Source organism: Aegilops tauschii, chromosome 1 (assembly GCF_002575655.3).
Source record: "Aegilops tauschii subsp. strangulata cultivar AL8/78 chromosome 1, Aet v6.0, whole genome shotgun sequence".
Classification (NCBI taxonomy): Eukaryota; Viridiplantae; Streptophyta; class Magnoliopsida; order Poales; family Poaceae; genus Aegilops; species Aegilops tauschii.
In genome coordinates this window covers 415,781,931-415,794,189 of record NC_053035.3, presented here as the reverse complement: position 1 = coordinate 415,794,189, position 12,259 = coordinate 415,781,931, and positions in this window count along the sequence as shown.

Genomic DNA, 12,259 nt, shown 5'->3' with positions numbered 1-12,259 from the left:
GACCTGGTTCTACTGCAAAGACCAGCCGACCCCGGGTCAGTCGACTGGGCTTCCACCCTTTTCCATGGCCCGAGTAGAAAAACCTTCTGCCTTGAAAGTGACCCCGGGGGAGAAAGCGGAGGTGCAGGTGCTGGTTGAGCGAGTGGTCCAGCTCATCCGTGACGGCGTGACTGGCATGGATCTGTTGGAAGTCTTCCTCAGACGACGCATTCAGCCGCTTCAAGCTCGTGACCATCCGATGTGGATGTATTCGGGCATTGACGATTCCACTCGGATCCACCCAGAAGAGGTTGACGAGGATATGGTGGAGAAGTGGCTGAAGGGCATCACCGGCAACAAGGACAACCCCGGGGGTCCAGGAGAATCACTCCGCTCGACAATTCGTACGATACAGACAAGGTCCAATTCTGAATCGCCGAGTGTTATCTTGATTTACCATGAAATTGCTTTTTGTCGATTGACTGATATTTGTTTTACTTGTTGTTCTCCAAACCTTCACTGAGATGTACTCGATGCCCAATGGAGAACAGGAACAGGACCCTGAAGGGGAGGCGAGTGCGGACAAGAGCGGTGAATGGCATTCTGACGGAGGAGGGGACGAGGAGAGCGATGACTCAAGTGATGGTGAGGAAGTCGACTCGCTTCCTCGCAAGGAAAGGCGATCCAAGCACTCCCATGATCCGGTGAGTATTCGTGGCAAAGCGACTGGGTCGACTGGGCAAACTTCCAAGCCTCCTCGGACGTCTTCTCCGACGCTGACTGAGAAGGCCCCGAAGCAAACCAAAGTTGAGGCACCAAAGTGTCGGAAGACTCTGCCCCGAATCAAAATCGACATCCCTGTTGCTTCTGCGTGAGTGTCCTGTCTTTGCTGGAGATTTTGTGCTATTCATCATTTCCTTGATTTGATCAAATGAATCTTGAACCCAACAGTGCTACTACCTCTGGAACTTCTGCTTACAAGAATGAGGACGAGGAGATGGAAGATGCGGTTACTTCAACCCCAGGTTTGATCTTTGTAATTTTGTCTCTGTTTTGTTGACTGAACTGCAATCGACTGATTCCGATGACTACGCTTTTGCAGCTCCTCCCAATGTTATTACTCTTCCAGATGACAACGAGGACGTGCCGCTGAGGCCTTCAGGAAGACGTCGACTGGAAAGACGCCTCAGTCGATGCCGGTGGTGGAACCAGTGGTCCAGGAGGGTGGTGACGTCAATCGGACTTCCGTCACCTTCGCCATGCCATTGTCGAGTGCTCAGCCCTCAGCGTTGTCTGCACAGGTCTCAGTCGATCCTGCTTCGCTCTTCGTTGTGCATCACGTCCCAGAGGACCAAGTGGGCGCCGCCAAGGAGGCCATACGTCAAGCGGGCATTATGATGGAGCAACTGAAGGTGGTTCGAGATGCCAGCCAAGCTGCCTACAATGCCAGCTCAGCTCTCCAAAGCAACGTCCAGGTCGGTTGATTATCGACTGCTCTCTTAGCTTGTCGCTTGTTCTGTTAGGATATGGTACCTGAAAACTTCTTTTGAAACGTCTTTTCGTCAGTCTGCTTTTGTGTTTGTACACCCACTGGGTGTTTGAATTTGATGTGAATAGTCTTGTTTCTTGGGTCGACTAATCTTGTGTCGACCGAGTCTTCGAACCAGTGGGGGCACGCTGAGTGCACCCACTGGGTGTAGTCCCCGAGACCGTAGTCGACTGCTGGCAGTCAGTTATGGTCTGAGAGTTGAAATTTTCTCACTCATCCTGGACGGACCACGTCGAGTGGAAACTGAACCTGTGGGGGCACACTTAGTGCACCCACTGGGTGTAGTCCCCAAGACCGTAGTCAACTACTGGTAGTCGGTTATGGTCTGAGAAATACTTTCCCTCTCTTTTTTTACTCGTCTTGGACGGACCACGTCGAGTGGAAACTGAACTAGTGGGGGCACGCTGAGTGCACCCACTGGGTGTAGTCCCCGAGACTACTGTTGGATGTTTGATTCAGCAGTAGTCTTAGAGTTTGTTGAATTTCGATCCTTTCACCCACTGACTGACTGCCCTTTGATTGCAGAAATCTTGTGACCTTGGAGCTCGTTTCGCTGACCTAGAGCAGAAGCAGATTCAGCTGAATCTCGATCTGGAGCTGGCCAACAAGGACTTGCAAAAGGCCCAGGATGAAGCTGCTGGTAAGAGGAATTCGTTCGACTGTTTTGTTTCTGATCCAGGTGGCATTTGTTTTTTCCTCAGAGCTTATCGTTGTTTCTTTCAGAGAAAATGAACCAAGCTCTAGCTAAGAAGGATCTGGACCTTGCAGCTGCATAGAAAACAGCTGACGAGAAGACTGCACTCGCCGACCAGAAGCTGGCTTCAGTCGGCAAACTAGAGGAAGAGAATACCAAGCTGAAGACTGCTTTGAATGAAGCCAACAGGGAGGTGACTCGTCTGAAGAAGGATAAGATATCCTTGAACGACAAATTTGAAGAAACCGCCCGCAAGAGGAATGACTTGGAAAAATATATGGGAGATCTTGCCAAGAAGCTGTTCGTCATGCTTGAAGGTATTTTCTTTCTTCCGATTGACTTGTTGTTGTCGATTCGATGTACAATCATTGACTTGTCTTTGAATTGTGCATGCAGAATTTTGTCAGAACTTTGAAGAAGAGACTGGGCGTGTTGAGACAAGCTTGGACCCCATCAACTCTCCAGTGAAGGATGAAGCTGCCATGAACGTGCTTCGACTGGAATCCCGCGTCGCTGGTGTCGTCGAATATCTTGTTCGCTTGAAGGTTGCGGTGTCAAGGATCGACACAGCACTCTGGCCAAGGGAGACTCTTCCGAATGACCTCGTGTCTTTGATAACTCGACTTAATGAAATCCCGAGCCGTGTGCAAGATTGGAAGAAGTCTTCTACGCAGTGCAGCGTCGATGTGGCTCTGTCTCTGGTACGCGTCCAATGCAAGGAGTCGCGAGAAGACAAGCTAGCAACAATCAAGGTCGCCAACACCAAAAGGCATGACTTCCAGTCCTTCATGGATACCTTCATCGCTGCTGCCACTCGGATTGCTGATGGAATTGACCTGGACAAGTTCATTGATCCTGCTAGTCCACCTCCTGCGGAATGAACAAGCTTTATGCCTCACTTTAAATTTGCCTCGGAATGCCGAGTGATTTTGTAATCGTTAAACTCCTTCGGGTTTGAAGCCCGAGTACTTCGATCCGTGGTCCAGAACTTTAGGGTTTATCCGAACTTGGTTTATCTCTGAGTATGCTCGTGTTTGCCGTCGAGTGAATCTCGTTCTTCATTTGGAATAATCTTTGTGCTTGAAATGCAGCTTTGAGGAGGAGGCAATCGACTTGTACTTGTGGCGCAGCTCCGAAGGAGAAGGTTACAGTCGACCTGCACGTCATCGTCCTTGCGGATAGGGATGGAGCGCATGTTGTACTTGTGGCGCAGCTCCGAAGGAAAAGGTTGCAGTCGACCAGCACCTCGTCGTCCTTGCGGACAGGGACGGAGCGCACGTTGTACTTGTGGCGTAGCTCCGAAGAAGAAGGTTGCAGTCGACCTGCACCTCGTCGTCCTTGCGGATAGGGATGGAGCGCACGTTGTACTTGTGGCATAGCTCCGAAGGAGAAGGTTGCAGTCGACCTGCACCTTGTCGTCCTTGCGGATGGGGATGGAGCGCATGTTGTACTTGTGGCGTAGCTCCGAAGGAGAAGGTTGCAGCCGACCTGCACCTCGTCGTCCTTGCGGATAGGGATGGAGCGCACGTTGTACTTGTGGCGTAGCTCCGAAGGAGAAGGTTGCAGCCCACCTGCACCTCGTCGTCCTTGCGGATAGGGATGGAGCGCAAACTTAGGCGAGTACTGGACTGCAGCTAAGCCCCCGAGTGGGAGGGTTGCTCACCACTCGGTAGGATTTTTTAAACTTAGGCAAGTACTGGACTGCAGCTAAGCCCCCGAGTGAGAGGGTTGCTCACCACTCGGTAGGGTTTTACAAACTTAGGCGAGTACTGGACTACAGCTAAGCCCCCAAGTGGGAGGGTTGCTCACCACTCGGTAGGATTTTACAAACTTAGGCGAGTACTGGACTGCAGCTAAGCCCCCGAGTGGGAGGGTTGCTCACCACTCGGTAGGATTTTACAAACTTAGGCGAGTACTGGACTGCAGCTAAGCCCCCGAGTGGGAGGGTTGCTCACCACTCGGTAGGATTTTACAAACTTAGGCGAGTACTGGACTGCAGCTAAGCCCCCGAGTGGGAGGGTTGCTCACCACTTGGTAGGATTTTACAAACTTAGGCGAGTACTGGACTGCAGCTAAGCCCCCGAGTGGGAGGGTTGCTCACCACTCGGTAGGATTTTACAAAATTAGGCGAGTACTGGACTGCAGCTAAGCCCCCGAGTGGGAGGGTTGCTCACCACTCAGTAGGATTTTACAAACTTAGGCGAGTACTGGACTGTAGCTAAGCCCCCGAGTGAGAGGGTTGCTCGCCACTCGGTAGGATTTTACAAACTTAGGCGAGTACTGGACTGCAGCTAAGCCCCCGAGTGAGAGGGTTGCTCGCCACTCGGTAGGATTTTACAAACTTAGGCGAGTACTGGACTGCAGCTAAGCCCCCGAGTGGGAGGGTTGCTCACCACTCGATAGGATTTTACAAACTTAGGCGAGTACTGGACTGCAGCTAAGCCCCCGAGTGAGAGGCTTGCTCATCACTCGGTTGGATTTTTCAAACTTAGGCGAAACGGATTCGCGGCCAATGTAAAGCAGTAAAGGCTCTTTGCTGATTGGGGCAGCAAGCACCGGCTGGGTGGAAAGCAGGGCTTTGAGCTCTACAAACGCTGCATCAGCTTCAGGAGTCCACTCGAACTTATCAGAATTTTTCATCAGTCGATAAAGAGGCAATGCCTTTTCACCGAGGCGAGAAATGAATCGACTTAAGGCGGCCAAACAACCAGTAAGCTTCTGGACATCGTGCACACGCACAGGGCGTTTCATCCGGAGTATGGCACCCACTTTCTCTGGGTTAGCGTCAATCCCTCGTTCGGAAACAAGAAAACCGAGTAATTTTCCGCCTGGAACTCCGAATGTGCACTTTGATGGATTAAGCTTGATATCATACCTTCTGAGGTTGGCAAAAGTTTCAGCAAGGTCAGCCAGTAGGTCGGAACCTTTACGTGACTTGACCACAATGTCATCCATGTATGCTTCCACATTCCGACTGATTTGAGTGAGTAAACACTTCTGAATCATCCTCATGAATGTGGCTCCAGCGTTCTTCAAGCTGAATGGCATGGTGACATAACAGAAGCACCCAAATGGGGTGATGAAAGTTGTTTTTATCTCATCGGGTCCATACAGTCGGATCTGATGATACCCGGAATAAGCGTCCAAAAAGGACAAGCGCTCACACCCTGCAGTCGAGTCGACTATTTGGTCGATGCGGGGGAGAGGAAAGTGATCTTTCGGGCAGGCCCGATTGATATGCTTGAAGTCAATGCACATGCGAAGTGAGTCGTCCTTCTTGGGGACCATGACAACATTGGCTAGCCACTCGGAGTGGTAAATCTCTCGGATAAACTCAGCTGCTAGGACCCGAGCCACGTCTTCACCGATTGCTTTTCTCTTCTGTACGGCGGACCGTCAAAGATGTTCTTTGACTGGTTTCACTTTTGGGTCGACTCGCAAACGGTGCTTAGCCAGCCCCCTGGGAACACCCGGCATGTCAGAAGGTTTCCATACAAAGATGTGCCAGTTCTCACGGAGGAACTGGATGAGCGCTTCTTCCTATTTGGAGTCGAGGTTGTCGAAATGTGAGTCGGAGCAGCATTCGGATCGGTCGGGTGAATATGAATCGGCTTCGTTTCACCAGACGACTGAAATGCTGAATCCGTGGCAGGCTTCTTAGCTCGCAACAAATCACTCGGATCTGCATTTTTTTGATGCTCCTGCAATTCCACTACTGCCATTTGCGCATCGGCGATCTTTGAGCCCTTCTGGAAGCACTCTTCTGCCTTCTTCCGATTGCCAGTGATAGTGATCACTCCTTTAGGACCAGGCATCTTCAATTTGAGGTACACGTAACATGGTCGAGCCATAAAACATGCATAAGCCGGCCTGCCCAGAATATCACGATAAGCACTCTGGAAATCCACGACTTCAAACGTCAACTTTTCTTTGCGGTAATTCTTGGAATCACCGAAAACCACATTGAGGGCGATCTGGCCGAGTGACTCAGCCTTCTTGCCAGGAATAACTCCATGGAAACTCATATTGCTTTCACTGAGTCTGGACATCGGAATGCCCATTCCTTTCAAGGTCTCCGCATACAGTATATTCAGTCCACTGCCACCATCCATCAGAACCTTAGTCAACCGAATGCCTTCGACGACTGGGTCGACCACCAACGCTTGCCTCCCAGGGGTGGCTATGTGTGTTGGGTGATCGGACTGGTAGAATCTAATGGCAGTCTGAGACCACTTCAAATAACTGGGTGTCGCCGGAGCGACCATGTTCACTTCTCTGTTGATGACTTTCAGTCGACTTTTGCTCTCAACATCAGCAAAAATCATCAGAGTGGAATTGACGTGGGGGTAACCATCATCGTCCTCTTCTTTATCCTCAACTTTGTCCGATTCTTTCTCCTTCTCTTTGGGTTGTTTCTCTCGGAACTGCTGGATTAGGAGCCGACACTATCGAGTGGTATGTTTCGGGTAAATGAGATTACCCTCGTCATCTTTTTTGGTGTGACTGTGGCATGGTAAATCCAACACATCATTTCCATCTTGATCTTTTACTTTCTTGGGGTTCCATGGCCCTTTGGGCTTCCCCTTGAACTTTCCTTGAGTCACGGCTAAGGCTTCTCCGGGAGCAGCTGGCTCGGCTTTGCGCTTCTGCTTCTGACTGGAGTTCCCTCCCCCGGTTTCGTGGGCGACTGTTTTGTGCTTGCCACTCTGGAGCCGATCCTCCTCTTCACCATTAGCATACTTGGTGGCAATTTCCATCATTCGACTCAGAGACATATCTCCGGTCCGACTGAACTTCAGATTCAATTCTCGATACTTGACACCTTCCTTGAAGGCATAAACTGCTTGGTGATCAGACACATCCTCCACCGTGTGGTGCAACATGATCCATCTCTGGATATAATCCCTCAAAGTTTCATTCGGCTTCTGCACACAAGATTGTAGCTCTGTTAGCCCTGCTGGCCGTTTGCATGTACCTTCAAATGTTCTGACAAACACTCGGGCAAGCTCTTCCCAGCTATAAATACTGCCAGGTGCTAACTGATTCAACCACGCTCTGGCCGAGCCCTCCAACATCAGAGGAAGGTGCTTCATGGCCACTTCATCATTGCCACCACCAATTTGCACAGCTACTCGGTAGTCCTCAAGCCAAGTGTCGGGCTTGGACTCACCGGTGAATTTGCTGACTCCAGTCGCCAACCTGAAGTAGGGAGGAATCACTGCTGCTCTGATGGCTCTGCTAAAACACTTGGGACCTGAAACATGCACTCTGCTGCCGGTCGGGTAATCTCTATCGTGGCCATCTCTGTGTGCCCTGTTCCTGTCAACCAGACCTTGAACGAGAATGGATCTCGCGTCAAAGCCCGGCTCCCGGGGGTCGACTGGAATCCTTCGCCCTCCACTGTGAGGGCGTCTGTCATCGTGTAGCCGAGGCGCGTACGACCCACTCCTTGGGGGAGGTGTGGGCGCTCGACGACGATCATACTGCTCACGGTTTATGTACTAATCCTGTCGATCTCCACATCCCTCACGTCTTGGAGGCGATCTTGGGCTGTGAGCCGACTGAACTGTGTCTGCCATTACAGATCTACTATGAATCCTATTTCGAGACTGTGACACTGCTGTGTTCTGCTCCCCCGCCGCCCGGATCTGCATCAAACCCCTACCAGCTTCCAACTGGGAAGGCTGAATCGACTCTGCTATTCGGGCCGCAGCTGTGAGATTCTGGATCGGAGTTCGATATACCTGGGTGGGAGGCGGAAAAAGTTGTCGTCGACTGGACTCAGGAACCCGCTGCCGAGCACGCTCGTTGAGTGCGTGCTGGAGGTTCTCCAGTCAAGTGCGCTCAGCCAAGTTGGCCAAGCGCGCCTCTTCCAAGGCCCAGGCCTCGGGGGTTTCTCCAACGATAGGAATGTGAAGTGCATCCATGTTACGGCGGCGAAGCTCTTCCCTTTGCTGCGAAGAGAGGGGCTCGGGGCGGTACTCCTCGTGGACGCGCGATGGATCGCCTCCGCCATCACCACTGTCGTCGCGGGGAAAGACAGGGGGACTGTGCGGTCCGTTGACCATCAGGACTTCCGCCGCGGGGTCACTGCTGTCGCACTCGGATGTAGTCTCGACGGAGCCAGTCGAACAGGCCGTAGAGAGTTTCGTCAAGCTCGATTGCCGCGACTTGGGAGGTGGCCGACTGGCGAGCCACCGCTTGCCTCACCCACCACTGGAGCCTCGACCGACCGGAACGCTTGCGCCGGCGGGCAGCAGGGAGTGAAGACGCCACAGGAGCCGACCGATACTGGGTCGACGGCTGCCGCAGGAGGACGTCGCGGACGCACGCGCGAAAGTGTGTTACCCCATGGACGGGGAGCGCCTCGACGTCGAGTGGAGCCTCTTGGAGCCAAGCGGAGTCGTCGGCGACGAACACGAGCGCGCCGAGACGGATCTCGCGACCCTCGGCCAATCCTCCGCCTGAAACCATGCTGATGGGGATCGGAAAAATCGCAACTTCTCCAATAAGTCGCTAAGGCACCTGCCCCAAGGTGGGCGCCAACTGTCGTGGTTCTAAGTCTGACAGTAGAATGGAGGGTAGGTATGTAGAGGCAAGATCTTAGCTATGGAGAAGTTGTACGCACGAGTTTTACGAGTTCAGGCCCTTCTCGCAGGAAGTAACAGTCCTACGTCTCGGTGCCCGGAGGCGGTCGACTGGATTATATGCGTGTGTGTTACAGGGGGTGCGAACCCTTGTCACTGAGGAGGGGGGTGGCTTATATAGAGTTCGCCAGACCCCTCCGGCCCTCAATTACACAGGGTTTAAGGTACATTAAGACAGGGCGTTACTGGTAACGCTAGTAATAAAGTGACATAATGACCATTAAAGCTATGACGTAATGATCGACCGTTGCAGTATGGGGTGGCTTTAGACCTTCTGGCGGTCGAGTGACAGTCTCCATGGTCGAGTGACTTCAAGTCTTCCGAGTGGAACGCTTCATGGTCGAGTGGATGATGATTCTTCTTCGAATGCTTCTGGTTTTAGGGTGATGGCCTTGGGGAGGGTATCTTGGACAGGCCCATGACCCTACCCTAGGTACATAGCTTCATCACCCGATTCAATCGTACACTAATCATGCACGCAAACGTGTACGGTCAAGATCAGGGACTCACGGGAAGATACCACAACACAACTCTAAAAACATAAATAAGTCATACAAGCATCATAATACAAGCCATGGGCCTCGAGGGCTCGAATACAAGTGCTCGATCATAGACGAGTCAGCGGAAGCAACAATATCTGAGTACAGACATAAGTTAAACAAGTTTGCCTTAAGAAGGCTAGCACCAACTGGGATACAAATCAAAAGAGGTGCAGGCCTCCTTCCTGGGATCCTCCTAAACTACTCCTGGCTGTCGTCAGCGGCCTGCACGTAGTAGTAGGCACCTCCGGTGTAGTAGGAGTCATCGTCGACGGTGGCGTCTGGCTCCTGGGCTCCAGCATCTGGTTGTGACAACTAGGTAGAAGGGAAAGGGGGAAAAGAGGGAGAAAAGCAACCGTGAGTACTCATCCAAAGTACTCGCAAGCAAGGATCTACACTACATATGCATGGGTATATGTGTAAAGAGGCAATATCGGTGGACTGAACTGCAGAATGCCAGAATAAGAGGGGGATAGCTAGTCCTGTCGAAGACTATGCTTCTGGCAGCCTCCATCTTGTAGCATGTAGAAGAGAATAGATGGTAAGTTCACCAAGTATCATCGCATAGCATAATCCTAACCCAACGATCCTCTCCTCGTCGACCTGTGAGAGAGCAATCACCGGGTGGTATCTGGCACTTGGAAGGGTGTGTTTTATTAAGTATCCGGTTCTAGTTGTCATAAGGTCAAGGTACAACTCTGGGTCGTCCTTTTACCGAGGGACACGGCTATTCGAATAGATAAACTTCCCTGCAGGGGTGCACCACATAACCCAACACGCTCGATCCCCTTTGGCCGGACACACTTTCCTAGGTCATGCCCGGCCTCGGAAGATCAACACGTCGCAGCCCTACCTAGGCACAACAGAGAGGTCAGCACGCCGGTCTAAATCCTATGCGCGCAGGGGTCTGGGCCCATCGCCCATTGCACACCTGCACGTTGCGAACGCGGCCGGTGAGCAGACCTAGCAACCTCCATTTCAAAGGAAGTTGTGTTACGCGGTCCAACCCGGCGCGCGCCGCTCAGTCGCTGACATCACGAAGGCTTCGGCTGATACCACGACGTCGAGTGTCCATAACTGTTCCCGCGTAGCTGGTTAGTGCGTATAGGCCAGTGGCCAGACTCAGATCAAATACCAAGAACTCGTTAAGCGTGTTATTTTTAAGTAACCGCAAACGCCGACCAGGGCCAGGCACACCTCTCACCTAGGTAGTCTCAACCTGCCCTGTCGCTCCGCCACAAAGTAACAGTCGGGGGCCGTCGGGAACCCAGGCCCACCTCTACCGGGATGGAGCCACCTGCCCCTTCAGCCCCCATCTCCGAACAGCATCATAAGTAATGTAACAGTATAAAGTATGTACCATATGCCCGTGATACCTCCCGAAGTGATGACGTCCCAGTAGTATAGCATGGCAGACGGACAAGAGTGCAGGGCCACTGATGGAATACTAGCATCCTATACTAAGCATGTAGGATTGCAGGTAAAGGTAACAACAGTAGTAGCAAGGACAGGCTATGCATCAGGATAGGATTAACGGAAAGAAGTAACATGCTACACTACTCTAATGCAAGCAGTAGAGAGAAGAATAGGCGATATCTGGTGATCAAGGGGGGGGCTTGCCTGGTTGCTGGCAAGAAGGAGGGGTCGTCAACAGCGTAGTCGGCCGGGGCACCAGCAGCGGCGTCAGTCTCGTAGTCTATCAGAGAGAAGAGGGGGAAGAAACAATGAATACAATGCAAACAGATGCATGACAAAGCAAACAGCGGTGTTAGGTGTGCCCTAACGCGGTAAGAGGTGATACCGGCGAAGGGGGGAAACATCCGGGAAAGTATCCCCGGTGTTTCGCGTTTTCGGACAGAGTACCGGAGGGGGAAAGTTGCGTGCTCAATATGCTAGGGGTGTGTGGCGGACGAACGGGCTGCGTATCCGGATTCGTCTCGTCGCTCTGAGCAACTTTCATGTAGAAAGTATTTTCATCTGAGCTACGGTTTATTTTATATGATTTTCTAAAGTTTTAAATCATTTTTAGAATTTATTTAATTAATTTAATTCAACATTATCCAGAACAGTGCATGCTGACGTCAGCATGACGTCAGCAATCAACAGAGGTGTTGACTGGTCAAACTGACGTGTGGGTCCAGTGGGACCCACCTGTCATACACTGTTTAGGTTAATTAGTTAGGCTTAATTAGTTAACTAAAATGATTAGGTTAAACTAATACAGAATTAATTAAGTTAATTAATTATTTATTTATTTTATTTATTATTATTATTATTATTTTAAAATTCCCTTTTTTAAACCGTTCTGGAGGCGGGGCCCTCCTGTCATTGACCCCAAGGGGCCGATGCGGGTTACGGGCGCTGGGAGCGGGCGTCGCCCGAACGGGCGCGTGCCCGAGGGGCGCTGGGCGCGCGACCAGCGCCGCTATGGCGCGGCACGGGCACAGCAGGGGAGGCGTGGCGAGTGCGTGGGTGGCCGCGGGCGGCGCAGCCGTGGTGAGCGCGAGGCGGAGCGATGGTTGGCGGCGGGAGCAGCGGGGCGCGGCCGCAGCGGGGAAAAGGCGCAGGCGAGCGGGGCAGGGGAAAGCGGGGCGAGCGGCGAGGGGACAAGGCCGCGGCGGGGCGGCAGGGCAAGTGCGGCGCGGCGGCGGCCACGGGGTGCAACAGCAGGGGAGGTCTGGGCCGGCGCGGCCGGCGTGCATGACGGCGATGGCGAGTGGCCGAGGGGGGGCGGGAAACGACGACGCGGCCGGCGCGGCTGGTGAGCGCGCGGGCGACGCGGCAGGTGAGCGGGGCGAGGGAGAGAGGAGGACCGGGGTCCTCACCGGGGGTTGTAGGGATTCGGGCAACG